Source organism: Schistocerca cancellata, unplaced genomic scaffold, assembly GCF_023864275.1.
Source record: "Schistocerca cancellata isolate TAMUIC-IGC-003103 unplaced genomic scaffold, iqSchCanc2.1 HiC_scaffold_827, whole genome shotgun sequence".
NCBI lineage: Eukaryota > Metazoa > Arthropoda > Insecta > Orthoptera > Acrididae > Schistocerca > Schistocerca cancellata.
In genome coordinates, this window is record NW_026046838.1 from 381575 (window position 1) to 398305 (window position 16731).

The following is a 16731-nucleotide window of genomic DNA, read 5'->3' on the forward strand; positions in this document are numbered from 1 at the left end:
AGCATGTGTGTGTCAAATCCGATATCTGGTCGAGGGCTGTAAGATTCAGTATGATGACGTGACAATTCGGGAGTAGCTCACGAAGGCAAAGCTGCGGCCTTCTTAGCTCTGTGGTAGAGCACTGGTCTCGTAAACCAGGGGTCGTGAGTTCGACCCTCACAGAAGGCATTCATTTTTTTTAACGTTGCTGCTGAGAGCAGAGCTAGCTCGAGCAGCATCTAACAAATGGCAGTGCACTGAATGAAGGGGAAGTTCTACAACCGATAAAGAATGCTCTACTTGCATCAGAGGTTTACTGAATGTGTAGGCGGAACACTGTTTTGTATGCATTTTGTAGTAGAATGTCATGCTTGGCGATGTCATTCGTTAATGAGCTCCGCTACAGTGTGCATGCACGTTTTCCATGTGAAGAGGCGTAAGCAGGTACTACCATTCTGCGAGGTGCCTGCAGAAAGTATACGAGTTGCATTGATAAAGAGAGCAGGAGTGACAGCAAGTCAAGGCCTCCGTGGCGCAATCGGCTAGCGCGTTCGGCTGTTAACCGAAAGGTTGGTGGTTCGAGCCCACCCGGGGGCGAAATCGTTTTAATCGCCACCGAGGTGAAGACATATGTCCACTTTGATAGAGATACACAGCTAGAGTGACAGTTTGGCTGTGTTTGAATGATGCCACACAGCCTTATACACATTCAGCCACGTGACAGTGGAGGTAAAAGCATGGCCCACTACAAAAGATGTATTATTTACATTTCATTTCAGCGTATACACCGCGAGTGCCATGTGACAGGGCCTCTCTCTCGATGTCGATCTGCATTTGGCGTCTCTTAAGTGTCGGTCTGCAGTAGGCCGCTGTTGGCCGAGCGGCGTGCAGTCGCCTTACATGAAGCCCAATGGGCAACTTCAGTGCCACTGTGGACGACAGCATACTGTAGCCGGAGAGAGGAGTCGAAAGGCGCGTTTCACAGTAGAGCCACGCTATCCCACAAGCTGTGCACTAGGTCAAGTTTTTCGCAGACCGCAAACCTTTGGTGGCTTGACGCTCGTCGTCGATCGTAAGGGTGAAACAGTGAAGAGAGTTGGAAAACGGTAAGGTGGACACCCCCAGCAGCATGTGTGTGTCAAATCCGATATCTGGTCGAGGGCTGTAAGATTCAGTATGATGACGTGACAATTCGGGAGTAGCTCACGAAGGCAAAGCTGCGGCCTTCTTAGCTCAGTAGTAGAAAACTGGTCTCGTAAACCAGGGGTCGTAATTTCGACCCTCACAGAAGGCATACATTTTTTTAACGTTGCTGCTGAGAGCAGAGCTAGCTCGAGCAGCATCTAACAAATGGCAGTGCACTGAATGAAGGGGAAGTTCTACAACCGAGAAAGAAAGCTCTACTTGCATCAGACGTTTACTGAATGTGTAGGCGGAACACTGTTTTGTATGCATTTCGTAGTAGAATGTCATGCTTGGCGATGTCATTCGTTTATGAGCTCCGCTACAGTGAGCATGCACGTTATCCATGTGAAGAGGCGTAAGCAGATACTACCATTCTGCGAGGTGCCTGCAGAAAGTATACGAGTTGCATTGATAAAGAGAGCAGGAGTGACCGCAAGTCAAGGCCTCCGTGGAGCAATCGGCTAGCGCGTTCGGCTGTTAACCGAAAGGTTGGTGGTTCGAGCCCACCCGGGGGCGAAATCGTTTTAATCGCCACCGAGGTGAAGACATATGTCCACTTTGATAGAGATACACAGCTAGAGTGACAGTTTGGCTGTGTTTGAATGATGCCACACAGCCTTATACATAATCAGCCACGTGACAGTGGAGGTAAAAACATGGCCCTATGCGGACGTTCTACTGTTTTCCTATTCATTCGGCATGTGTGACACTGCAGTAGAGCGACGACCACTACAAAAGATGTATTATTTACATTTCATTTCAGCGTATACACCGCGAGTGCCATATGACAGGGCCTCTCTCTCGATGTCGATCTGCATTTGGCGTCTCTTAAGTGTCGGTCTGCAGTAGGCCGCTGTTGGCCGAGCGGCGTGCAGTCGCCTTACATGAAGCCCAATGGGCAACTTCAGTGCCTCTGTGGACGACAGCATACTGTAGCCGGAGAGAGGAGTCGAAAGGCCCGTCTCACAGTAGAGCCACGCTATCCCACAAGCTGTGCACTAGGTCAAGTTTTGCGCAGACCGCAAACCTTTGGTGGCTTGACGCTCGTCGTCGATCGTAAGGGTGAAACAGTGAAGAGAGTTGGAAAACGGTAAGGTGGACACCTCCAGCAGCATGTGTGTGTCAAATCCGATATCTGGTCGAGGGCTGTAAGATTCAGTATGATGACGTGACAATTCGGGAGTAGCTCACGAAGGCAAAGCTGCGGCCTTCTTAGCTCAGTGGTAGAAAACTGGTCTCGTAAACCAGGGGTCGTAATTTCGACCCTCACAGAAGGCATACATTTTTTTAACGTTGCTGCTGAGAGCAGAGCTAGCTCGAGCAGCATCTAACAAATGGCAGTGCACTGAATGAAGGGGAAGTTCTACAACCGAGAAAGAAAGCTCTACTTGCATCAGACGTTTACTGAATGTGTAGGCGGAACACTGTTTTGTATGCATTTTGTAGTAGAATGTCATGCTTGGCGATGTCATTCGTTTATGAGCTCCGCTACAGTGAGCATGCACGTTATCCATGTGAAGAGGCGTAAGCAGATACTACCATTCTGCGAGGTGCCTGCAGAAAGTATACGAGTTGCATTGATAAAGAGAGCAGGAGTGACCGCAAGTCAAGGCCTCCGTGGAGCAATCGGCTAGCGCGTTCGGCTGTTAACCGAAAGGTTGGTTGTTCGAGCCCACCCGGGGGCGAAATCGTTTTAATCGCCACCGAGGTGAAGACATATGTCCACTTTGATAGAGATACACAGCTAGAGTGACAGTTTGGCTGTGTCTGAATGATGCCACACAGCCTTATACATAATCAGCCACGTGACAGTGGAGGTAAAAACATGGCCCTATGCGGACGTTCTACTGTTTTCCTATTCATTCGGCATGTGTGACACTGCAGTAGAGCGACGACCACTACAAAAGATGTATTATTTACATTTCATTTCGGCGTATACACCGCGAGTGCCATATGACAGGACCTCTCTCTCGATGTCGATCTGCATTTGGCGTCTCTTAAGTGTCGGTCTGCAGTAGGCCGCTGTTGGCCGAGCGGCGTGCAGTCGCCTTACATGAAGCCCCCAGTGCCACTGTGGACGATGTAGCCAGAGAGAGGAGTCGAAAGGCGCGTTTCACAGTAGAGCCACGCTATCCCACAAGCTGTGCACTAGGTCAAGTTTTGCGCAGACCGCAAACCTTTGGTGGCTTGACGCTCGTCGTCGATCGTAAGGGTGAAACAGTGAAGAGAGTTGGAAAACGGTAAGGTGGACACCTCCAGCAGCATCTGTGTGTCAAATCCGATATCTGGTCGAGGGCTGTAAGATTCAGTATGATGACGTGACAATTCGGGAGTAGCTCACGAACGCAAAGCTGCGGCCTTCTTAGCTCAGTGGTAGAGCACTGGTCTCGTAAACCAGGGGTCGTGAGTTCGACCCTCACAGAAGGCATTCATTTTTTTAACTTTGCTGCTGAGAGCAGAGCTAGCTCGAGCAGCATCTAACAGATGGCAGTGCACTGAATGAAGGGGAAGTTCTACAACCGATAAAGAGTGCTCTAGTTGCATCAGAGGTTTACAGAATGTGTAGGCGGAACACTGTTTTGTATGCATTTTGTAGTATAATGTCATGCTTGGCGATGTCATTCGTTTATGAGCCCCACTACAGTGTGCATGCACGTTATCCATGTGAAGAGGCGTAAGCAGATACTACCATTCTGCGAGGTGCCTGCGAAAAGTATACGAGTTGCATTGATAAAGAGAGCAGAAGTGACCGAAAGTCAAGGCCTCCGTGGCGCAATCGGCTAGCGCGTTCGGCTGTTAACCGAAAGGTTGGTGGTTCGAGCCCACCCGGGGGCGAAATCATTTTAATCGCCACCGAGGTGAGGACGTATGTCCACTTTGATAGAGATACACAGCTAGTGTGACAATTTGGCTGTGTTTGAGTGATGCCACCCAGCCTTATACACATTCAGCCACGTGACAGTGGAGGTAAAAACATGGCCCTATGCGGACGTTCTACTGTTTTCCTATTCATTCGGCATGTGTGACACTGCAGTAGAGCGACGACCACTACAAAAGATGTATTATTTACATTTCATTTCAGCGTATACACCGCGAGTGCCATATGACAGGGCCTCTCTCTCGATGTCGATCTGCATTTGGCGTCTCTTAAGTGTCGGTCTGCAGTAGGCCGCTGTTGGCCGAGCGGCGTGCAGTCGCCTTACATGAAGCCCAATGGGCAACTTCCGTGCCCCTGTGGACGACAGCATACTGTAGCCGGAGAGAGGAGTCGAAAGGCGCGTCTCACAGTAGAGCCACGCTATCCCACAAGCTGTGCACTAGGTCAAGTTTTGCGCAGACCGCAAACCTTTGGTGGCTTGACGCTCGTCGTCGATCGTAAGGGTGAAACAGTGAAGAGAGTTGGAAAACGGTAAGGTGGACACCTCCAGCAGCATGTGTGTGTCAAATCCGATATCTGGTCGAGGGCTGTAAGATTCAGTATGATGACGTGACAATTCAGGAGTAGCTCACGAAGGCAAAGCTGCGGCCTTCTTAGCTCAGTAGTAGAAAACTGGTCTCGTAAACCAGGGGTCGTAATTTCGACCCTCACAGAAGGCATACATTTTTTTAACGTTGCTGCTGAGAGCAGAGCTAGCTCGAGCAGCATCTAACAAATGGCAGTGCACTGAATGAAGGGGAAGTTCTACAACCGAGAAAGAAAGCTCTACTTGCATCAGACGTTTACTGAATGTGTAGGCGGAACACTGTTTTGTATGCATTTTGTAGTAGAATGTCATGCTTGGCGATGTCATTCGTTTATGAGCTCCGCTACAGTGAGCATGCACGTTATCCATGTGAAGAGGCGTAAGCAGATACTACCATTCTGCGAGGTGCCTGCAGAAAGTATACGAGTTGCATTGATAAAGAGAGCAGGAGTGACCGCAAGTCAAGGCCTCCGTGGAGCAATCGGCTAGCGCGTTCGGCTGTTAACCGAAAGGTTGGTTGTTCGAGCCCACCCGGGGGCGAAATCGTTTTAATCGCCACCGAGGTGAAGACATATGTCCACTTTGATAGAGATACACAGCTAGAGTGACAGTTTGGCTGTGTCTGAATGATGCCACACAGCCTTATACATAATCAGCCACGTGACAGTGGAGGTAAAAACATGGCCCTATGCGGACGTTCTACTGTTTTCCTATTCATTCGGCATGTGTGACACTGCAGTAGAGCGACGACCACTACAAAAGATGTATTATTTACATTTCATTTCAGCGTATACACCGCGAGTGCCATATGACAGGGCCTCTCTCTCGATGTCGATCTGCATTTGGCGTCTCTTAAGTGTCGGTCTGCAGTAGGCCGCTGTTGGCCGAGCGGCGTGCAGTCGCCTTACATGAAGCCCAATGGGCAACTTCCGTGCCCCTGTGGACGACAGCATACTGTAGCCGGAGAGAGGAGTCGAAAGGCGCGTCTCACAGTAGAGCCACGCTATCCCACAAGCTGTGCACTAGGTCAAGTTTTGCGCAGACCGCAAACCTTTGGTGGCTTGACGCTCGTCGTCGATCGTAAGGGTGAAACAGTGAAGAGAGTTGGAAAACGGTAAGGTGGACACCTCCAGCAGCATGTGTGTGTCAAATCCGATATCTGGTCGAGGGCTGTAAGATTCAGTATGATGACGTGACAATTCAGGAGTAGCTCACGAAGGCAAAGCTGCGGCCTTCTTAGCTCAGTAGTAGAAAACTGGTCTCGTAAACCAGGGGTCGTAATTTCGACCCTCACAGAAGGCATACATTTTTTTAACGTTGCTGCTGAGAGCAGAGCTAGCTCGAGCAGCATCTAACAAATGGCAGTGCACTGAATGAAGGGGAAGTTCTACAACCGAGAAAGAAAGCTCTACTTGCATCAGACGTTTACTGAATGTGTAGGCGGAACACTGTTTTGTATGCATTTTGTAGTAGAATGTCATGCTTGGCGATGTCATTCGTTTATGAGCTCCGCTACAGTGAGCATGCACGTTATCCATGTGAAGAGGCGTAAGCAGATACTACCATTCTGCGAGGTGCCTGCAGAAAGTATACGAGTTGCATTGATAAAGAGAGCAGGAGTGACCGCAAGTCAAGGCCTCCGTGGAGCAATCGGCTAGCGCGTTCGGCTGTTAACCGAAAGGTTGGTTGTTCGAGCCCACCCGGGGGCGAAATCGTTTTAATCGCCACCGAGGTGAAGACATATGTCCACTTTGATAGAGATACACAGCTAGAGTGACAGTTTGGCTGTGTCTGAATGATGCCACACAGCCTTATACATAATCAGCCACGTGACAGTGGAGGTAAAAACATGGCCCTATGCGGACGTTCTACTGTTTTCCTATTCATTCGGCATGTGTGACACTGCAGTAGAGCGACGACCACTACAAAAGATGTATTATTTACATTTCATTTCAGCGTATACACCGCGAGTGCCATATGACAGGGCCTCTCTCTCGATGTCGATCTGCATTTGGCGTCTCTTAAGTGTCGGTCTGCAGTAGGCCGCTGTTGGCCGAGCGGCGTGCAGTCGCCTTACATGAAGCCCCCAGTGCCACTGTGGACGATGTAGCCAGAGAGAGGAGTCGAAAGGCGCGTTTCACAGTAGAGCCACGCTATCCCACAAGCTGTGCACTAGGTCAAGTTTTGCGCAGTCCGCAAACCTTTGGTGGCTTGACGCTCGTCGTCGATCGTAAGGGTGAAACAGTGAAGAGAGTTGGAAAACGGTAAGGTGGACACCTCCAGCAGCATCTGTGTGTCAAATCCGATATCTGGTCGAGGGCTGTAAGATTCAGTATGATGACGTGACAATTCGGGAGTAGCTCACGAACGCAAAGCTGCGGCCTTCTTAGCTCAGTGGTAGAGCACTGGTCTCGTAAACCAGGGGTCGTGAGTTCGACCCTCACAGAAGGCATTCATTTTTTTAACTTTGCTGCTGAGAGCAGAGCTAGCTCGAGCAGCATCTAACAGATGGCAGTGCACTGAATGAAGGGGAAGTTCTACAACCGATAAAGAGTGCTCTAGTTGCATCAGAGGTTTACAGAATGTGTAGGCGGAACACTGTTTTGTATGCATTTTGTAGTATAATGTCATGCTTGGCGATGTCATTCGTTTATGAGCCCCACTACAGTGTGCATGCACGTTATCCATGTGAAGAGGCGTAAGCAGATACTACCATTCTGCGAGGTGCCTGCGAAAAGTATACGAGTTGCATTGATAAAGAGAGCAGAAGTGACCGAAAGTCAAGGCCTCCGTGGCGCAATCGGCTAGCGCGTTCGGCTGTTAACCGAAAGGTTGGTGGTTCGAGCCCACCCGGGGGCGAAATCATTTTAATCGCCACCGAGGTGAGGACGTATGTCCACTTTGATAGAGATACACAGCTAGTGTGACAATTTGGCTGTGTTTGAGTGATGCCACCCAGCCTTATACACATTCAGCCACGTGACAGTGGAGGTAAAAACATGGCCCTATGCGGACGTTCTACTGTTTTCCTATTCATTCGGCATGTGTGACACTGCAGTAGAGCGACGACCACTACAAAAGATGTATTATTTACATTTCATTTCAGCGTATACACCGCGAGTGCCATATGACAGGGCCTCTCTCTCGATGTCGATCTGCATTTGGCGTCTCTTAAGTGTCGGTCTGCAGTAGGCCGCTGTTGGCCGAGCGGCGTGCAGTCGCCTTACATGAAGCCCCCAGTGCCACTGTGGACGATGTAGCCAGAGAGAGGAGTCGAAAGGCGCGTTTCACAGTAGAGCCACGCTATCCCACAAGCTGTGCACTAGGTCAAGTTTTGCGCAGTCCGCAAACCTTTGGTGGCTTGACGCTCGTCGTCGATCGTAAGGGTGAAACAGTGAAGAGAGTTGGAAAACGGTAAGGTGGACACCTCCAGCAGCATCTGTGTGTCAAATCCGATATCTGGTCGAGGGCTGTAAGATTCAGTATGATGACGTGACAATTCGGGAGTAGCTCACGAACGCAAAGCTGCGGCCTTCTTAGCTCAGTGGTAGAGCACTGGTCTCGTAAACCAGGGGTCGTGAGTTCGACCCTCACAGAAGGCATTCATTTTTTTAACTTTGCTGCTGAGAGCAGAGCTAGCTCGAGCAGCATCTAACAGATGGCAGTGCACTGAATGAAGGGGAAGTTCTACAACCGATAAAGAGTGCTCTAGTTGCATCAGAGGTTTACAGAATGTGTAGGCGGAACACTGTTTTGTATGCATTTTGTAGTATAATGTCATGCTTGGCGATGTCATTCGTTTATGAGCCCCACTACAGTGTGCATGCACGTTATCCATGTGAAGAGGCGTAAGCAGATACTACCATTCTGCGAGGTGCCTGCGAAAAGTATACGAGTTGCATTGATAAAGAGAGCAGAAGTGACCGAAAGTCAAGGCCTCCGTGGCGCAATCGGCTAGCGCGTTCGGCTGTTAACCGAAAGGTTGGTGGTTCGAGCCCACCCGGGGGCGAAATCATTTTAATCGCCACCGAGGTGAGGACGTATGTCCACTTTGATAGAGATACACAGCTAGTGTGACAATTTGGCTGTGTTTGAGTGATGCCACCCAGCCTTATACACATTCAGCCACGTGACAGTGGAGGTAAAAACATGGCCCTATGCGGACGTTCTACTGTTTTCCTATTCATTCGGCATGTGTGACACTGCAGTAGAGCGACGACCACTACAAAAGATGTATTATTTACATTTCATTTCAGCGTATACACCGCGAGTGCCATATGACAGGGCCTCTCTCTCGATGTCGATCTGCATTTGGCGTCTCTTAAGTGTCGGTCTGCAGTAGGCCGCTGTTGGCCGAGCGGCGTGCAGTCGCCTTACATGAAGCCCAATGGGCAACTTCAGTGCCTCTGTGGACGACAGCATACTGTAGCCGGAGAGAGGAGTCGAAAGGCCCGTCTCACAGTAGAGCCACGCTATCCCACAAGCTGTGCACTAGGTCAAGTTTTGCGCAGACCGCAAACCTTTGGTGGCTTGACGCTCGTCGTCGATCGTAAGGGTGAAACAGTGAAGAGAGTTGGAAAACGGTAAGGTGGACACCTCCAGCAGCATGTGTGTGTCAAATCCGATATCTGGTCGAGGGCTGTAAGATTCAGTATGATGACGTGTCAATTCGGGAGTAGCTCACGAAGGCAAAGCTGCGGCCTTCTTAGCTCAGTGGTAGAAAACTGGTCTCGTAAACCAGGGGTCGTAATTTCGACCCTCACAGAAGGCATACATTTTTTTAACGTTGCTGCTGAGAGCAGAGCTAGCTCGAGCAGCATCTAACAAATGGCAGTGCACTGAATGAAGGGGAAGTTCTACAACCGAGAAAGAAAGCTCTACTTGCATCAGACGTTTACTGAATGTGTAGGCGGAACACTGTTTTGTATGCATTTTGTAGTAGAATGTCATGCTTGGCGATGTCATTCGTTTATGAGCTCCGCTACAGTGAGCATGCACGTTATCCATGTGAAGAGGCGTAAGCAGATACTACCATTCTGCGAGGTGCCTGCAGAAAGTATACGAGTTGCATTGATAAAGAGAGCAGGAGTGACCGCAAGTCAAGGCCTCCGTGGAGCAATCGGCTAGCGCGTTCGGCTGTTAACCGAAAGGTTGGTTGTTCGAGCCCACCCGGGGGCGAAATCGTTTTAATCGCCACCGAGGTGAAGACATATGTCCACTTTGATAGAGATACACAGCTAGAGTGACAGTTTGGCTGTGTCTGAATGATGCCACACAGCCTTATACATAATCAGCCACGTGACAGTGGAGGTAAAAACATGGCCCTATGCGGACGTTCTACTGTTTTCCTATTCATTCGGCATGTGTGACACTGCAGTAGAGCGACGACCACTACAAAAGATGTATTATTTACATTTCATTTCAGCGTATACACCGCGAGTGCCATATGACAGGGCCTCTCTCTCGATGTCGATCTGCATTTGGCGTCTCTTAAGTGTCGGTCTGCAGTAGGCCGCTGTTGGCCGAGCGGCGTGCAGTCGCCTTACATGAAGCCCAATGGGCAACTTCAGTGCCCCTGTGGACGACAGCATACTGTAGCCGGAGAGAGGAGTCGAAAGGCGCGTCTCACAGTAGAGCCACGCTATCCCACAAGCTGTGCACTAGGTCAAGTTTTGCGCAGACCGCAAACCTTTGGTGGCTTGACGCTCGTCGTCGATCGTAAGGGTGAAACAGTGAAGAGAGTTGGAAAACGGTAAGGTGGACACCTCCAGCAGCATGTGTGTGTCAAATCCGATATCTGGTCGAGGGCTGTAAGATTCAGTATGATGACGTGACAATTCGGGAGTAGCTCACGAAGGCAAAGCTGCGGCCTTCTTAGCTCAGTGGTAGAGCACTGGTCTCGTAAACCAGGGGTCGTAATTTCGACCCTCACAGAAGTCATACATTTTTTTAACGTTGCTGCTGAGAGCAGAGCTAGCTCGAGCAGCATCTAACAAATGGCAGTGCACTGAATGAAGGGGAAGTTCTACAACCGAGAAAGAAAGCTCTACTTGCATCAGACGTTTACTGAATGTGTAGGCGGAACACTGTTTTGTATGCATTTTGTAGTAGAATGTCATGCTTGGCGATGTCATTCGTTTATGAGCTCCGCTACAGTGAGCATGCACGTTATCCATGTGAAGAGGCGTAAGCAGATACTACCATTCTGCGAGGTGCCTGCAGAAAGTATACGAGTTGCATTGATAAAGAGAGCAGGAGTGACCGCAAGTCAAGGCCTCCGTGGCGCAATCGGCTAGCGCGTTCGGCTGTTAACCGAAAGGTTGGTGGTTCGAGCCCACCCGGGGGCGAAATCGTTTTAATCGCCACCGAGGTGAAGACATATGTCCACTTTGATAGAGATACACAGCTAGAGTGACAGTTTGGCTGTGTTTGAATGATGCCACACAGCCTTATACACAATCAGCCACGTGACAGTGGAGGTAAAAACATGGCCCTATGCGGACGTTCTACTGTTTTCCTATTCATTCGGCATGTGTGACACTGCAGTAGAGCGACGACCACTACAAAAGATGTATTATTTACATTTCATTTCAGCGTATACACCGCGAGTGCCATATGACAGGGCCTCTCTCTCGATGTCGATCTGCATTTGGCGTCTCTTAAGTGTCGGTCTGCAGTAGGCCGCTGTTGGCCGAGCGGCGTGCAGTCGCCTTACATGAAGCCCAATGGGCAACTTCAGTGCCCCTGTGGACGACAGCATACTGTAGCCGGAGAGAGGAGTCGAAAGGCGCGTCTCACAGTAGAGCCACGCTATCCCACAAGCTGTGCACTAGGTCACGTTTTGCGCAGACCGCAAACCTTTGGTGGCTTGACGCTCGTCGTCGATCGTAAGGGTGAAACAGTGAAGAGAGTTGGAAAACGGTAAGGTGGACACCTCCAGCAGCATGTGTGTGTCAAATCCGATATCTGGTCGAGGGCTGTAAGATTCAGTATGATGACGTGACAATTCGGGAGTAGCTCACGAAGGCAAAGCTGCGGCCTTCTTAGCTCAGTGGTAGAGCACTGGTCTCGTAAACCAGGGGTCGTAATTTCGACCCTCACAGAAGTCATACATTTTTTTAACGTTGCTGCTGAGAGCAGAGCTAGCTCGAGCAGCATCTAACAAATGGCAGTGCACTGAATGAAGGGGAAGTTCTACAACCGAGAAAGAAAGCTCTACTTGCATCAGACGTTTACTGAATGTGTAGGCGGAACACTGTTTTGTATGCATTTTGTAGTAGAATGTCATGCTTGGCGATGTCATTCGTTTATGAGCTCCGCTACAGTGAGCATGCACGTTATCCATGTGAAGAGGCGTAAGCAGATACTACCATTCTGCGAGGTGCCTGCAGAAAGTATACGAGTTGCATTGATAAAGAGAGCAGGAGTGACCGCAAGTCAAGGCCTCCGTGGCGCAATCGGCTAGCGCGTTCGGCTGTTAACCGAAAGGTTGGTGGTTCGAGCCCACCCGGGGGCGAAATCGTTTTAATCGCCACCGAGGTGAAGACATATGTCCACTTTGATAGAGATACACAGCTAGAGTGACAGTTTGGCTGTGTTTGAATGATGCCACACAGCCTTATACACAATCAGCCACGTGACAGTGGAGGTAAAAACATGGCCCTATGCGGACGTTCTACTGTTTTCCTATTCATTCGGCATGTGTGACACTGCAGTAGAGCGACGACCACTACAAAAGATGTATTATTTACATTTCATTTCAGCGTATACACCGCGAGTGCCATATGACAGGGCCTCTCTCTCGATGTCGATCTGCATTTGGCGTCTCTTAAGTGTCGGTCTGCAGTAGGCCGCTGTTGGCCGAGCGGCGTGCAGTCGCGAGGTGCCTGCAGAAAGTATACGAGTTGCATTGATAAAGAGAGCAGGAGTGACCGCAAGTCAAGGCCTCCGTGGCGCAATCGGCTAGCGCGTTCGGCTGTTAACCGAAAGGTTGGTGGTTCGAGCCCACCCGGGGGCGAAATCGTTTTAATCGCCACCGAGGTGAAGACATATGTCCACTTTGATAGAGATACACAGCTAGAGTGACAGTTTGGCTGTGTTTGAATGATGCCACACAGCCTTATACACAATCAGCCACGTGACAGTGGAGGTAAAAACATGGCCCTATGCGGACGTTCTACTGTTTTCCTATTCATTCGGCATGTGTGACACTGCAGTAGAGCGACGACCACTACAAAAGATGTATTATTTACATTTCATTTCAGCGTATACACCGCGAGTGCCATATGACAGGGCCTCTCTCTCGATGTCGATCTGCATTTGGCGTCTCTTAAGTGTCGGTCTGCAGTAGGCCGCTGTTGGCCGAGCGGCGTGCAGTCGCCTTACATGAAGCCCAATGGGCAACTTCAGTGCCCCTGTGGACGACAGCATACTGTAGCCGGAGAGAGGAGTCGAAAGGCGCGTCTCACAGTAGAGCCACGCTATCCCACAAGCTGTGCACTAGGTCACGTTTTGCGCAGACCGCAAACCTTTGGTGGCTTGACGCTCGTCGTCGATCGTAAGGGTGAAACAGTGAAGAGAGTTGGAAAACGGTAAGGTGGACACCTCCAGCAGCATGTGTGTGTCAAATCCGATATCTGGTCGAGGGCTGTAAGATTCAGTATGATGACGTGACAATTCGGGAGTAGCTCACGAAGGCAAAGCTGCGGCCTTCTTAGCTCAGTGGTAGAGCACTGGTCTCGTAAACCAGGGGTCGTAATTTCGACCCTCACAGAAGTCATACATTTTTTTAACGTTGCTGCTGAGAGCAGAGCTAGCTCGAGCAGCATCTAACAAATGGCAGTGCACTGAATGAAGGGGAAGTTCTACAACCGAGAAAGAAAGCTCTACTTGCATCAGACGTTTACTGAATGTGTAGGCGGAACACTGTTTTGTATGCATTTTGTAGTAGAATGTCATGCTTGGCGATGTCATTCGTTTATGAGCTCCGCTACAGTGAGCATGCACGTTATCCATGTGAAGAGGCGTAAGCAGATACTACCATTCTGCGAGGTGCCTGCAGAAAGTATACGAGTTGCATTGATAAAGAGAGCAGGAGTGACCGCAAGTCAAGGCCTCCGTGGCGCAATCGGCTAGCGCGTTCGGCTGTTAACCGAAAGGTTGGTGGTTCGAGCCCACCCGGGGGCGAAATCGTTTTAATCGCCACCGAGGTGAAGACATATGTCCACTTTGATAGAGATACACAGCTAGAGTGACAGTTTGGCTGTGTTTGAATGATGCCACACAGCCTTATACACAATCAGCCACGTGACAGTGGAGGTAAAAACATGGCCCTATGCGGACGTTCTACTGTTTTCCTATTCATTCGGCATGTGTGACACTGCAGTAGAGCGACGACCACTACAAAAGATGTATTATTTACATTTCATTTCAGCGTATACACCGCGAGTGCCATATGACAGGGCCTCTCTCTCGATGTCGATCTGCATTTGGCGTCTCTTAAGTGTCGGTCTGCAGTAGGCCGCTGTTGGCCGAGCGGCGTGCAGTCGCGAGGTGCCTGCAGAAAGTATACGAGTTGCATTGATAAAGAGAGCAGGAGTGACCGCAAGTCAAGGCCTCCGTGGCGCAATCGGCTAGCGCGTTCGGCTGTTAACCGAAAGGTTGGTGGTTCGAGCCCACCCGGGGGCGAAATCGTTTTAATCGCCACCGAGGTGAAGACATATGTCCACTTTGATAGAGATACACAGCTAGAGTGACAGTTTGGCTGTGTTTGAATGATGCCACACAGCCTTATACACAATCAGCCACGTGACAGTGGAGGTAAAAACATGGCCCTATGCGGACGTTCTACTGTTTTCCTATTCATTCGGCATGTGTGACACTGCAGTAGAGCGACGACCACTACAAAAGATGTATTATTTACATTTCATTTCAGCGTATACACCGCGAGTGCCATATGACAGGGCCTCTCTCTCGATGTCGATCTGCATTTGGCGTCTCTTAAGTGTCGGTCTGCAGTAGGCCGCTGTTGGCCGAGCGGCGTGCAGTCGCGAGGTGCCTGCAGAAAGTATACGAGTTGCATTGATAAAGAGAGCAGGAGTGACCGCAAGTCAAGGCCTCCGTGGCGCAATCGGCTAGCGCGTTCGGCTGTTAACCGAAAGGTTGGTGGTTCGAGCCCACCCGGGGGCGAAATCGTTTTAATCGCCACCGAGGTGAAGACATATGTCCACTTTGATAGAGATACACAGCTAGAGTGACAGTTTGGCTGTGTTTGAATGATGCCACACAGCCTTATACACAATCAGCCACGTGACAGTGGAGGTAAAAACATGGCCCTATGCGGACGTTCTACTGTTTTCCTATTCATTCGGCATGTGTGACACTGCAGTAGAGCGACGACCACTACAAAAGATGTATTATTTACATTTCATTTCAGCGTATACACCGCGAGTGCCATATGACAGGGCCTCTCTCTCGATGTCGATCTGCATTTGGCGTCTCTTAAGTGTCGGTCTGCAGTAGGCCGCTGTTGGCCGAGCGGCGTGCAGTCGCCTTACATGAAGCCCAATGGGCAACTTCAGTGCCCCTGTGGACGACAGCATACTGTAGCCGGAGAGAGGAGTCGAAAGGCGCGTCTCACAGTAGAGCCACGCTATCCCACAAGCTGTGCACTAGGTCACGTTTTGCGCAGACCGCAAACCTTTGGTGGCTTGACGCTCGTCGTCGATCGTAAGGGTGAAACAGTGAAGAGAGTTGGAAAACGGTAAGGTGGACACCTCCAGCAGCATGTGTGTGTCAAATCCGATATCTGGTCGAGGGCTGTAAGATTCAGTATGATGACGTGACAATTCGGGAGTACCTCACGAAGGCAAAGCTGCGGCCTTCTTAGCTCAGTGGTAGAGCACTGGTCTCGTAAACCAGGGGTCGTAATTTCGACCCTCACAGAAGTCATACATTTTTTTAACGTTGCTGCTGAGAGCAGAGCTAGCTCGAGCAGCATCTAACAAATGGCAGTGCACTGAATGAAGGGGAAATTCTACAACCGAGAAAGAAAGCTCTACTTGCATCAGACGTTTACTGAATGTGTAGGCGGAACACTGTTTTGTATGCATTTTGTAGTAGAATGTCATGCTTGGCGATGTCATTCGTTTATGAGCTCCGCTACAGTGAGCATGCACGTTATCCATGTGAAGAGGCGTAAGCAGATACTACCATTCTGCGAGGTGCCTGCAGAAAGTATACGAGTTGCATTGATAAAGAGAGCAGGAGTGACCGCAAGTCAAGGCCTCCGTGGCGCAATCGGCTAGCGCGTTCGGCTGTTAACCGAAAGGTTGGTGGTTCGAGCCCACCCGGGGGCGAAATCGTTTTAATCGCCACCGAGGTGAAGACATATGTCCACTTTGATAGAGATACACAGCTAGAGTGACAGTTTGGCTGTGTTTGAATGATGCCACACAGCCTTATACACAATCAGCCACGTGACAGTGGAGGTAAAAACATGGCCCTATGCGGACGTTCTACTGTTTTCCTATTCATTCGGCATGTGTGACACTGCAGTAGAGCGACGACCACTACAAAAGATGTATTATTTACATTTCATTTCAGCGTATACACCGCGAGTGCCATATGACAGGGCCTCTCTCTCGATGTCGATCTGCATTTGGCGTCTCTTAAGTGTCGGTCTGCAGTAGGCCGCTGTTGGCCGAGCGGCGTGCAGTCGCGAGGTGCCTGCAGAAAGTATACGAGTTGCATTGATAAAGAGAGCAGGAGTGACCGCAAGTCAAGGCCTCCGTGGCGCAATCGGCTAGCGCGTTCGGCTGTTAACCGAAAGGTTGGTGGTTCGAGCCCACCCGGGGGCGAAATCGTTTTAATCGCCACCGAGGTGAAGACATATGTCCACTTTGATAGAGATACACAGCTAGAGTGACAGTTTGGCTGTGTTTGAATGATGCCACACAGCCTTATACACAATCAGCCACGTGACAGTGGAGGTAAAAACATGGCCCTATGCGGACGTTCTACTGTTTTCCTATTCATTCGGCATGTGTGACACTGCAGTAGAGCGACGACCACTACAAAAGATGTATTATTTACATTTCATTTC

At 50.0% G+C, this 16731-nt stretch overlaps 25 non-coding genes across 25 annotated transcripts; all 25 read left to right on the forward strand.

Annotated features, from left to right (window-relative positions):
- Positions 1–96: 96 nt before the first annotated feature.
- Trnat-cgu (transfer RNA threonine (anticodon CGU)) lies at positions 97–168 on the forward strand. Its single transcript has one exon. It is a non-coding gene; the product is annotated as a tRNA-Thr (tRNA).
- Positions 169–502: 334 nt separating this feature from the next.
- On the forward strand, positions 503–576 carry Trnan-guu (transfer RNA asparagine (anticodon GUU)). The gene has a single exon. It is a non-coding gene; the product is annotated as a tRNA-Asn (tRNA).
- A 1030-nt stretch (positions 577–1606) lies between these two features.
- Positions 1607–1680, forward strand: Trnan-guu (transfer RNA asparagine (anticodon GUU)). The gene has a single exon. It is a non-coding gene; the product is annotated as a tRNA-Asn (tRNA).
- Positions 1681–2775: 1095 nt separating this feature from the next.
- Trnan-guu (transfer RNA asparagine (anticodon GUU)) lies at positions 2776–2849 on the forward strand. Its single transcript has one exon. It is a non-coding gene; the product is annotated as a tRNA-Asn (tRNA).
- Positions 2850–3520: 671 nt separating this feature from the next.
- On the forward strand, positions 3521–3592 carry Trnat-cgu (transfer RNA threonine (anticodon CGU)). The gene has a single exon. It is a non-coding gene; the product is annotated as a tRNA-Thr (tRNA).
- A 333-nt stretch (positions 3593–3925) lies between these two features.
- Trnan-guu (transfer RNA asparagine (anticodon GUU)) lies at positions 3926–3999 on the forward strand. Its single transcript has one exon. It is a non-coding gene; the product is annotated as a tRNA-Asn (tRNA).
- Positions 4000–5094: 1095 nt separating this feature from the next.
- Positions 5095–5168, forward strand: Trnan-guu (transfer RNA asparagine (anticodon GUU)). Its single transcript has one exon. It is a non-coding gene; the product is annotated as a tRNA-Asn (tRNA).
- Positions 5169–6263: 1095 nt separating this feature from the next.
- Trnan-guu (transfer RNA asparagine (anticodon GUU)) lies at positions 6264–6337 on the forward strand. The gene has a single exon. It is a non-coding gene; the product is annotated as a tRNA-Asn (tRNA).
- A 671-nt stretch (positions 6338–7008) lies between these two features.
- On the forward strand, positions 7009–7080 carry Trnat-cgu (transfer RNA threonine (anticodon CGU)). Its single transcript has one exon. It is a non-coding gene; the product is annotated as a tRNA-Thr (tRNA).
- Positions 7081–7413: 333 nt separating this feature from the next.
- Positions 7414–7487, forward strand: Trnan-guu (transfer RNA asparagine (anticodon GUU)). The gene has a single exon. It is a non-coding gene; the product is annotated as a tRNA-Asn (tRNA).
- A 671-nt stretch (positions 7488–8158) lies between these two features.
- On the forward strand, positions 8159–8230 carry Trnat-cgu (transfer RNA threonine (anticodon CGU)). The gene has a single exon. It is a non-coding gene; the product is annotated as a tRNA-Thr (tRNA).
- Positions 8231–8563: 333 nt separating this feature from the next.
- On the forward strand, positions 8564–8637 carry Trnan-guu (transfer RNA asparagine (anticodon GUU)). Its single transcript has one exon. It is a non-coding gene; the product is annotated as a tRNA-Asn (tRNA).
- Positions 8638–9732: 1095 nt separating this feature from the next.
- Trnan-guu (transfer RNA asparagine (anticodon GUU)) lies at positions 9733–9806 on the forward strand. Its single transcript has one exon. It is a non-coding gene; the product is annotated as a tRNA-Asn (tRNA).
- A 689-nt stretch (positions 9807–10495) lies between these two features.
- Trnat-cgu (transfer RNA threonine (anticodon CGU)) lies at positions 10496–10568 on the forward strand. The gene has a single exon. It is a non-coding gene; the product is annotated as a tRNA-Thr (tRNA).
- Positions 10569–10901: 333 nt separating this feature from the next.
- On the forward strand, positions 10902–10975 carry Trnan-guu (transfer RNA asparagine (anticodon GUU)). Its single transcript has one exon. It is a non-coding gene; the product is annotated as a tRNA-Asn (tRNA).
- A 689-nt stretch (positions 10976–11664) lies between these two features.
- Positions 11665–11737, forward strand: Trnat-cgu (transfer RNA threonine (anticodon CGU)). The gene has a single exon. It is a non-coding gene; the product is annotated as a tRNA-Thr (tRNA).
- A 333-nt stretch (positions 11738–12070) lies between these two features.
- On the forward strand, positions 12071–12144 carry Trnan-guu (transfer RNA asparagine (anticodon GUU)). The gene has a single exon. It is a non-coding gene; the product is annotated as a tRNA-Asn (tRNA).
- A 427-nt stretch (positions 12145–12571) lies between these two features.
- Positions 12572–12645, forward strand: Trnan-guu (transfer RNA asparagine (anticodon GUU)). The gene has a single exon. It is a non-coding gene; the product is annotated as a tRNA-Asn (tRNA).
- A 689-nt stretch (positions 12646–13334) lies between these two features.
- On the forward strand, positions 13335–13407 carry Trnat-cgu (transfer RNA threonine (anticodon CGU)). Its single transcript has one exon. It is a non-coding gene; the product is annotated as a tRNA-Thr (tRNA).
- Positions 13408–13740: 333 nt separating this feature from the next.
- Trnan-guu (transfer RNA asparagine (anticodon GUU)) lies at positions 13741–13814 on the forward strand. Its single transcript has one exon. It is a non-coding gene; the product is annotated as a tRNA-Asn (tRNA).
- Positions 13815–14241: 427 nt separating this feature from the next.
- Positions 14242–14315, forward strand: Trnan-guu (transfer RNA asparagine (anticodon GUU)). The gene has a single exon. It is a non-coding gene; the product is annotated as a tRNA-Asn (tRNA).
- Positions 14316–14742: 427 nt separating this feature from the next.
- On the forward strand, positions 14743–14816 carry Trnan-guu (transfer RNA asparagine (anticodon GUU)). The gene has a single exon. It is a non-coding gene; the product is annotated as a tRNA-Asn (tRNA).
- Positions 14817–15505: 689 nt separating this feature from the next.
- Trnat-cgu (transfer RNA threonine (anticodon CGU)) lies at positions 15506–15578 on the forward strand. The gene has a single exon. It is a non-coding gene; the product is annotated as a tRNA-Thr (tRNA).
- Positions 15579–15911: 333 nt separating this feature from the next.
- On the forward strand, positions 15912–15985 carry Trnan-guu (transfer RNA asparagine (anticodon GUU)). The gene has a single exon. It is a non-coding gene; the product is annotated as a tRNA-Asn (tRNA).
- Positions 15986–16412: 427 nt separating this feature from the next.
- Positions 16413–16486, forward strand: Trnan-guu (transfer RNA asparagine (anticodon GUU)). The gene has a single exon. It is a non-coding gene; the product is annotated as a tRNA-Asn (tRNA).
- The last annotated feature ends 245 nt before the right edge of the window (positions 16487–16731 follow it).